Below are 8,807 nucleotides of genomic sequence, written 5' to 3'. Positions count from 1 at the left end.
CTTCTTCTTTTTTTTTTTATTTTTTTTTTCTTCTCCTCCTCCTCGTATTTCTTCTTTTTTTTTTTTTTTTAAATTTTTGAAGGTTCTTCTTCTTTTCTTCTTCTTCTCCTCCTTCTTTTTCTCCACTTCTTTCTTTTTCTTTTTTTTTCCAACAAAACACATGCAGACTTTTTCTTTTTCCTTTTTTTTCTCCTCCTCTTTTTTCTCCTCTTCTCCTCCTTCTTTTTCTTTATCGTCATCACCAATAACACCAACATTTTGCAAACGTCTTTATTAGTTATAATTTTCTCTGCTGTCATCATTAAATAATTTCGGTTCATTTCTTAATTTATTTCGATTCATTTGTGTGTTGATTGTTGGTTCATTTGTGTGTTAATTTCGATTCACTTGATGCTGCTGATAAGTATTGACCAAATTCTTTATTCACAAGTGAACTGAAATTAACACACAAATAAACTAAAATTAATTCACAAATAAACTAAAATAAATTAAAATTATTTAATGATGACACCAGAAAAAATCAAAACCAATAAAGATGTTAGCAAAATATTGGTGTTGTTGGTGATGATGATAACAAAAGAGGAGGAGGAGGAGGAGGAGGAGGAGGAGGAGGAAAAAAAGAAGAATCTGCGTGCGCGAAGAAGAAGAAGGAGAACGTATGCGTGAATTTGAAACAACAACAAGAAGAAGTACGGGAGAGAAGAAGAAGAAGAAGTGCGAGGGAGAATCGGAGAAGGAGAAGAAGAAAAAGCGCGTGTAATGACGCTCTTTTAATGAGAGTGCTTTTTGTTGGTATTGGACCTATTTAGATAAACTTGGATAAAAAAAATACTTGGATATATAGCAATTCTGAAATAATAAATAGTATCTTTAAATATGTATGTGGGTGCGAAGTACTAGTATTTATGAGTGTGTGATGGCTAAAATTATTGAAAAAAGTTTGGTAACAAAAAATTTTCAACCATAATTAGCCTAACTTTCTACTTCATTTATATAACTTAACAACAGTTTTATTTTTTATCTCACTCTCCTATCAATTTACTTATCATATTCTTATCGGCCTCACTTATTAATGACATTAATTATAATACCATATTCCTTACGATTAGACATTCTTGTAATCAATACTTAACATTTCTTTTTATAATTTAATTTTTATATTTAAGAATACAATAAAGATTAATAATAATTATAAAAAATGGTAATGATAATTTATATTAAATGAATTAATTGTAATTGATTTTCTTTTTTTGTTAAGTCATTTATCATCATTCAATGCAAAGATACAAAACTTGAAACCTATCCTAATATGATTTTGTTTCCGTTAATTCAATTATTTTTATTCAAAATTCATAACTCTAATACCATTGCAAGCACAATTAGAATAGGTCAAGAAATTTTACAAGAAATCATCTTTATCATTACAAATAGTATGTCATTTGAATTTGACCTTAATACGATACCTATGGTAGAAGGTGTTGAAGAATTTGAACAACAGATGGACTTACCCGACGAAGTTGTTGTCAGTCAATCAATTTTCGAAAATATGAAAAACTACACTAGCTTTGATGAGGTATGGTAATAAACTTATTTAATTTTTTTATGTGCATTTATAATTTTTCGAGAATATAGTGTTCATGCTCAGAGTGCTCCTGGTGATGACGGGTTTACAGCTAAGTTTTTTCACTTTTTTTCAAAGTTCTGAAAACCGAACCGATCATCGAACCGTTCTAACTACTGGTTCACTGGTTTATAGGTTCAACCGGTTTGACCATGATTGAACCGAAAAAACTGTTTTATAATAAAATAATAAATATAAATAAACTGATATCATATACATACAGGCAAACTCAACAATTATATTGAATTAAGGGAAGTATAAAGTATAGAGTGAATAATTCAACCATCAATAAAACAAGCAAATTCACAACAATTAAGAAGGAAGATTGAATTAGTGAGAGGGTGAGCTTCTTGCAGCAGAGAAGAGGCAGAATTGAAACAACAATCAGTGAAACAATGCTAGCTGCCCATTTCTCTATTCCTCTATTATAAACACACCAAATATAGTTATAGTCTAACAAATTTTAACAAATCCAAATTAATACTACTCACTAGCAAGAACAATCTCAACAACAAGAATCACAATAGCAATAATTTAATAAATTAACAAGAGCAAGATTGGAATAAAAAAACCAAGTGCTAGCAAAAGGAAAATGGTTTGAGTAATTGAATAGATGTTAATTAACCATACACAATGGACACCAAATGACACGAGGATCATGAGAATAGATCCAGCACTGGTATTTGTATCTCTTCTCAATGCAGGGACACTCTAGAGTGCTGGCAAGGTTGTAGTAACCGCAATAACCGCATTTCCGGAGACCAATCTCTGTCATCCCATCCCTCACCACACCTCGAGGCCAAGAAGACAATGAGCAGGAGCTTGAGCTTTCACCATAACTCTTCACATTCACATCATTAAGCCCTCTATCCTCCAATTGTGTCACCATATTATCAAAGAAATTTTTAGTAGCAACGGTCAGATGAGAAAGTTCCAGACGATTCCTATCGAAACCATCTTTCTTCCTATTCAGGATCTCCATCAGCATTGTTTCGGCAAACTTGTGAAGCTTCTCCAATGCACTCTCAGCAACGCCTTGTGTGTGTGTTCGAATAACTCCTTGGCTTTCTCCTCCTCAGGGATGAAGTAACCCAAGAATCACAATAACAATTTAAAAAATCAACAAATTAACAATTAAAAAAGAAAACATAGCAAGCCAATAATCTAAAGAACAATAATAGTATACCAAATAAACAACAACAAAATTTGAATAAAAAAATCCAACAAATTAAATCACAACAACCTAACAATTTAGCAAATTAAGACAACAGCAACCCAATAATTTAGCAAATTATCAAATTAACAAGTTCAAGAACAAAAAATCACAATAAAACAAAAAATATTAAAGACAACAGAGTAAAAACATAACAGAAGTAAAAGGTTGATACTTTCATCCATATCTAAACATTACCAGCAATCCAACCCAATAATCTCAACTCTCAAGTTCATAACAAACAACATCCAAAATTATTCAAAATTATTCACAATTATTCAGCAAACAACAAAATCCAGTTCAATAAACAAAGCAAAATTAGTTCAGTTTCAATAATCAGTAAACAAAGCAAAATCAGTTCAGTTTCAGTAATCAGTTCAAAGAAAAATAAAATAACTAAAAAAATACTCAATCAAACTCATCAGGAATCAGTTCAGTTTCAGTAATCAGTTCTTCACAGTTTCAAAGTTCACAGTTTCAGAGTTCATCATGTCACAGAGCTTCACAAAATCAAAGAAATACTCAATCAAACTCATCAGGAATCAAACAATCATAACTAAAAAAAAAATACCTGGAACTCTGGATCTTCGAAAGCACCTTCAAGGCTTCAAACAGAACATGCAATAGGGAGAGTGAGAGACAGTGACGCCGATTGACCAAGCAGTGGTGGAGACTGGAGCACCTTCGAAGGGACGACTGGTCGAAGGAACGACGCAGGTGACTGGTCGAAGGAACGACGGCTGCTGCGCGATTAGGTGGCTGTTCGAAGGATTGACGGCGGTGGCTCGACGGCAGTGGCTCGACCCGTGTGAGAGTGAGGCGTTCTCAGTTCTCAGTTCACTTCACCTCTGAAGCAGCTTCAGTGAAGCTCGATGAATGAGAAGAAGGCAATTAGGGATTTGTTTTCAAATTTAGGGTTTCAAAGGCGGAAACAGCGGCGTTTTGCTGCCCAGCCAAAAAACCGGCCGATTCACCGGTTCAATTCCAGTTTTTAGATTTTGCGGTTTTACTGATTGGCCGAATCATTTTTGTGTCCGGTTTGCAGTTCGACTGGTTCGATCGGCTGGTCCGAATTGGTTTTCAGAACATTGCTTTTTCTGGGATATAGTTGGAGGTGACGTTTTTAAGGTAGTGCGCAGTTTCTTTCACAGTGACAAAATTTTAAAAAGCTTCAACCATACTCAACTTTGTTTGATTCCAAAGGTGTCAGATGCCAGTGACATGACTCAGGTACGACCGATTAGCTTGTCCTCAGTTATGTATAAAATTATTTCTAAAGTTATGGTGCACCGACTACAAGGTATTATGAATAAAATTATAAGCCCAAATCAGAGTACTTTTCTCAAAGGTAGACTCATTTCAGATAATATTCTAATTGCCCACAAATGTATGTACTATTTGAAAAATAAGAGAAGTGGAGCAGATCATGAGATGGCTATTAAATTAGATATGAGCAAGGCTTATGATAGGGTTGAATGGCACTTCTTATGATACATCATGGAAAAGCTGGGCTTTGATGCTAGATGGATTAACTGGACTAAGAAATTGGTAACGACTGTTTCTTACTCTGTTGTTGTGGAAGGGCAACCTTTTGGCTACTTTAGGCCAAATAGGGGCATCCGACAGGGTGACCCCCTATCTCTATATCTATTTCTTTTTTGTGCGGAAGGGCTTTCCTTCTTACTATACAAGGCAGAGCAAAACAGATTAATTTAAGGAGTTCAAGTTAATCGGATATGCCAAACAGTTAATCACATTTTGTTTGCTGATGATTCAATCCTTTTTTGCAAGGGCTCACCTAATACAAGCCAAAGCATTTTGTAATTGCTAGAGATCTATATGAGGGCTTCAGTGGGTAAAAAGTCAATTTGAACAAGTCGGCCATCTTTTTCAGTCACAACACACCTTAGAACAGAAGACTAGCAATTGCGCAGACACTAAATATTGAACATATCGGAGCCCAAGACAAATACTTGGGGCTGCCCTCCATAGTTCAGAAATCAAAGAAAGCAACCTTTGGAGCTATCAAGGATAAAGTTCAGAAGAGGATTATGGGTTGGAAAAGAAGTTTATTGTCCTCAGGTGGCAGGCACACACTATTGAGAGCGGTGGGGGAAGCGATTCCTATTTACACACTCTCTTGTTTCAAGCTCTCGGACACGCTGTTTACTGAGATTCATAGCATACTCTCACAATTTTGGTGGGGTCAAAAAGGCACAGAACGAAGAATGGTTTGGATTAAATGGGACACAATGACGAGACCGAAGAAAGATGGAGGGTTGGGGATCAAAGATCTAAGGGCACAAAATTTGGCCTTATTGGGCAAGCAATGTTAGCGTCTAATGAAATACCCTAATTCTACACTGTCAAGAATGTTCAAAGCTAAAATATTTCAGATATACAGATTTCTTACATGCAGAGATAGGAAGCATCCCATCGTGGGGTTGGAGAAGTGTTCTTGAAGGCCGCAAGGTGATTGAGAAAGGCTTGTTATGGAAAATAGGCTCTGGTGCTAATGTCCGCATCTTCCATGATCTCTGGCTCCCACCACTATTGTCCTTTAATGTCCCTCAAGCTGCAGTGACAATCCCACCGAATCTGCAAGTGTATTATGTTAATGCGCTACTAAATCCTGATAGAAGATGGAACAGAAACCTGATTGAGTCAATTTTTCCAATTGATATATGCAATAAATTTTTTTCCATCAAACCAACAGAGGAGGAGGATGAAGTTAATTGGTGCTGGACAAAATTTGGTATATACGAAGTTGGGTCAGGATACAAAGTTGCTTATGTGTTCTTTCATTCTCCTACTTCATTGATGCCTCAGAATATACAGAACAACAGAGTATGGAATAGCATTTGAGAATTGAAATTACCTCATAAAATTAAGATTTTTTTATGGAAGAGTCTTTATGAAAAGCTTCCGGTTTTGCAACAAATCCATAGCCAGTTTGCATCCACCCCCCACCACTTACCTAAGATGCATGCTGAAAGATGAATCACTTTCTCATGCCTTTATCTAATGCCCTCTGCCTTTAATAATCTAGAGTCTAAGCTTAATAACCCCTGACTTATGACAGAGAGAAGAGGAGACCTTCATCAATTGGTGGCAACGAGCCTTATCTTGGACAGCGGCTCAAATCGAAGGTAGACAAAAGATCCTCTTCATCGCGGCCATGTGTTGGAGCACTTGGAAAGCGAGGAATAGGTGTGTCTTTGAGAAGCTAATAAGCCCAGCGCCGGAGATAGTGCAAGAAGCCAGCAGTCTAATGCATGAACTCAATAGCCATACCTGATGAATGCTAATAATTTCTCTCTATTCTTACTTTACTCTTTCTTAAACTATTTGTCTTCCAATCACATTTGGTGATAATTGAGAATACCCAACTTCTTTTGTACTTCCTTATGGAAATATTATTATTTTATAATAATAAAATAATATCTATCTTTGAGAAAAAAAATAATTATATTGTACTAACTAAGTTCATACACATAACATTCATATGTTTATATATACATAACATCCATAATTACATACAACTAACATCTAAAAATTAAATTCATGTTTATTAGATATTACATTCATACACATATCATTTTTTAGTTATTGCATAAGTAACTATAAAGTTAACACATATATTTTTAAATTTTATCATAATTGAATTTAAAAAAATGTCAAATTTTTAAATTAATTTATTCAATTAATAAATTTACTCAACATCCATAAATTTATACACATAACATCTATAATTTCATATTAATAACATCCATAATTTTATACTCATAATATTCATAATTTCATACATATGATGTCTATAATTAATAAATTTTTATAATTAATATTATCAAATTTTAAACTATACGTCTTATTGTATTTTTCAAATTATCTCATATGTGTACTAATAGGTCATGATTTTAATTATTTTAATATTTTTATTTAATATTCATATGTATGCTTATTTATTGATTTTAATATGACGAGTTAATAATTATTTTTAAAAATTTATTTTTTAATTTTTGTTTATATTTTATATTTTATTTTTTAATAGTCTATATGTAAAATATAAATTATACAGTAGAAGTTGTTAAAATTTTTTAATTTACTTCCATAATTTTTACAGAGAATTATTGCATTTTAATGGATAATAATGTGATTGAGAGATGTTAAGGATTTGATTTGGAAGAAATTGAAATTGATTTTGGAACGAACATTAATGACTCCAAGCATGCAGCAAAATGGTAGGTGATAAGGAGAATAAATGATAAGAAAGTGTATGTCACTTGCTTATCAAGAGAATAAAAATTTTTACGTGATATTTCTATATTGTAATTATTCTTTGACTACCTAATATCACTCAAAATTATTTTCCAATTTATCTAAAAAAATGTCAGTTATAAACCAATAAAAAAATAGCAGCAGTTATAAATTACCATAACCCAATTACATGTTTAGTGTTATAAGAGTAATTACTAAAAAGGTGAATTCTATCATACTCTCTCTAAAATAAAGGATAAATTATCCCTTGTGATATATATATTGAAAGTGATTCACCAGATGAGTTTTATGAAGTGGAAGAGATCTTTACGAATGCAATTGATGCACTTGAAGATAGAGGAGAGCTTATGGTCCGTGATGATAGAAGTCATAATTAAAGACATTTGAAAAGATTCTTCAGACAGGTCATAAACACAATTAAAGACATTGTTGTTGATGATGTCAAATACAAGTTTCAAGGGATGGTAGATTCGGATTCTTATGAGATTAAAAACATTGTTGTCGATGAGGTGGAGATCAAGTCGAATTAAATTGCAAACAATAGGATTTGCAAGATGAGGTGACAATTATGCACAAGAATTTAATCACTTTTACGGGACAAAAATTTTGCGGATAGTGAACTCCGAGGATGTTATCACCATACAGAAGAGGGTGGAGGAGGCGCAATGGGTGTATGCTGAGATTGGAAAGGAATTGTGTCTATGTAGCAGAAATTTTCTGTACCTCAATAGCACAAATGTTGCCATGTGTAACGAGCTGAATACGTATGCACATTGTTGATGGGTTTGTGAGTTTACCGCGGTGACAGCCACTGCTACCACCAAACTGATGATGCTAAACTAAATTTAAATAATCATAAGAGAGAAAAAAAAAAGTAAAAAACATATACCTAATTATTATGGTTAATATTCAACTTAATTATAATTATAAACACTATATATATCACAGGAATAATTTACTCTTTATTTTAGAAAGGACATAGTAGCATTCACCTACTAAAAATCGTTTCAAAACTCTTTGACAGCGTCTTAAAAGATGGCGATTCGCCAATTGTTGCAGAGTTGTTTAACGACAATGTAAAACCTACGCAAAACTCTTAAAAAATCGCTGCTAAATCATACTTTGATTTTAAACACTTTTAAACGCATGAAATTAAATAAAATGACTACTTACGTAAAAAATTATTTGTATAAAGATAATAATTAATATATAAATAAATATTATATTAAACACTTTAATTAAACATATCAATCTATCTAGCCATTATTCTCAACCATTTTATCCATAAAAAAAAAGGTATCTTTAGTCAATATGAAATAAACGCAGTCGCATGCATCCTGAAACAGGCAATTACTCCTCGTCAGCATTACTTGTGACTCCTCACCAATTTTTATCTTATATTAGAACACCTTCTGGAACTACTTATCATGTTTAACAAAATAGTCAACATTGGTAGACTAACTAATCTTTCACTTGCAATTATTATTTTGACTTTTACGTTTCCTCTCAAACACGAAGGCTGCTGAGTTTGTCCCAACATTTGATGAAAAATGCAAGATCAATCGAGAATAAGATTATAAAAAATAGTTGAAAGATGTACGTGTATGAAATATAAGTCAATATAGCCTAAAATGCTAGTCCATCTTATTTTATGGTAAATTGATAGTACATGAATTAGCCCGTCTAACTTTTTTG

This window comes from Arachis ipaensis, chromosome B06 (genome assembly GCF_000816755.2).
Source record: "Arachis ipaensis cultivar K30076 chromosome B06, Araip1.1, whole genome shotgun sequence".
NCBI classification, from domain to species: domain Eukaryota; kingdom Viridiplantae; phylum Streptophyta; class Magnoliopsida; order Fabales; family Fabaceae; genus Arachis; species Arachis ipaensis.
The sequence above is the reverse complement of the archived record's forward strand: the minus strand, read 5'-3'. Positions refer to the sequence as shown.